Source organism: Nannobrachium achirus (genome assembly GCF_963921795.1).
Source record: "Nannobrachium achirus genome assembly, chromosome: 20".
NCBI lineage: Eukaryota > Metazoa > Chordata > Actinopteri > Myctophiformes > Myctophidae > Nannobrachium > Nannobrachium achirus.
Window position 1 is genome coordinate 43099236 of NC_137827.1, and position 1977 is coordinate 43101212.

Sequence of the window (1977 nt, forward strand, 5' to 3'; positions counted from 1 at the left end):
CAGATTCCACAGTTAAATCAACTGGTACAGGCAGTTAAACCAAATTATTCTATAGTCAAACAAACGCCAACAGACGCCAAACTATGTTAACAAAAAAGGATTACGCAGTTTCCTATACACCAGTTCAAAGTACTTTTTTGAAGTGCTGCTACCACAATCAAACCGACTGATTAGACAGACAGATTCTACAATTAAAATACTAAACACTGACTGGAAAAACAGAGGGGAAATAAATATTAAACCCCCAAACCATTAACAAACAATTGGAGAGACAGGGACTGAGATAAAAAGAGAGGGAAACTGGGGGAGGAGGGGGAGTAAAAGCAGGGACGTGCTGAGAATGTTAGAGAGGCAGGGGCTGACATTTTTAAAAGGCCTTTTGGTGAAAGTATTGAAAATAGCAGACCTCCAAGCTCACAAAGTCTGTGAGCTTGGAGGGTCAGCTATTTTCAATAGTTGATACCACACTAAACTAAGCATAAAAAAGGCAAAGTGTTGTACAGCATGGATTTCTACACAGAGAGGGCAATTCTTTCAACATAAGATGCTGCATTCCAAGTTCAGGAAAGTTTGGACAATTAAGGCAATTCTTCTGAATGCTGCTTTCAGGTATGGCATGGAAAGAAGGCATTTGCATTGCTTTCACCATAGTAAAAACTGCATTCATGGTTCTGGAGAGGGCACTTTTTACAGACGGGTAAAAGGGCAGGGGCTCAAGCCCCCTTTGATGTCTATGTGTGAACGTTGTCGAGTAAAAGGAATGGGAGAATAATAGGGGAGAAAGAAGGAAAGACGCTATAGCTTGAGAGAACCTCTCTAGTCTGCACACCCCCCCCCCCCCCCCCCCCCCCCCCCTCCCCTCCCTCCCCTCCTGTGGTGGTCGTCTCTGATTGGATCAGGCAGATCGGGTGTCAATTACACCCAGGAAGTGGCGTCTTGAGCGCGCTCACAAGACATCTGTCCTCATATTAGCACTAGCACAACCACCAACACACACACACACACACACACACACACACACACACACACACACACACACCACACACACACACACACACACACACACACACACACCACACACACACACACACACACACACACACACACACACACAACACCACACACACACACCACACACCACACACAGACCCCATTAAAGATTCATACGCAGGGCTTTTAAAGTGGGTGGAGGGTAAGCATGTGGGGTGGTGGTGTCTGCGTGTGTGTGTGTGTGTGTGTGTGTGTGTGTGTGTGTGTGTGTGTGTGTGTTGTGTTATCAGTGAAAGCTGCCCATTTCAGGGGGAAAATATTGTTATTGATCGTTCATTTGAGACGAAACTGAACCCGTTAAGTTGTTCTTTGTGTTAAGAAGATTTTTAAGTGTCTCTTCGCCACCGGACACGCACATGCACGCACATGCACGCACGCATGCACACACACATAACACAAAGGCACACACACACACACACACACACACACACACACACACACACACACACACACAAGCATATTATGGTCTGGTGTGTTGTCGTCACAGCGACAGGGCCAAGTGGAGTTATGAAGATGAAGTGATGTTGGGATGTAATTGATCTCCGGCTTTTTAGTTTTTATTCCTGGTTATCGATCGACCGACGCTGACAATATTGATACGAGCAGAACAGCAAGACAGCTCAATAATAACACTGATATCAACAGACGACAGGAGAGGGAGAGGGAGAGAGAGAGAAAGAAGGGAGAGGGAGCAGCTGCTTGACTCTCTTTGAGTTTTGCTGCAAGGCACTTTGTCAACTTTTAGAAAAAAATGATATTAGCCAATAGCCATTGCACGGTGACAACATGATGAATGACGACTACTTCAAATCAAATAAAATCAAAACAAACTTGAAGCACATTTAAAACAACCGAAGCTTGTTAAAAAGTTTAAAAATGCATCGCAACCTCTTATCTCCAAATTTAGTAGACAAAATATTTTTTAGC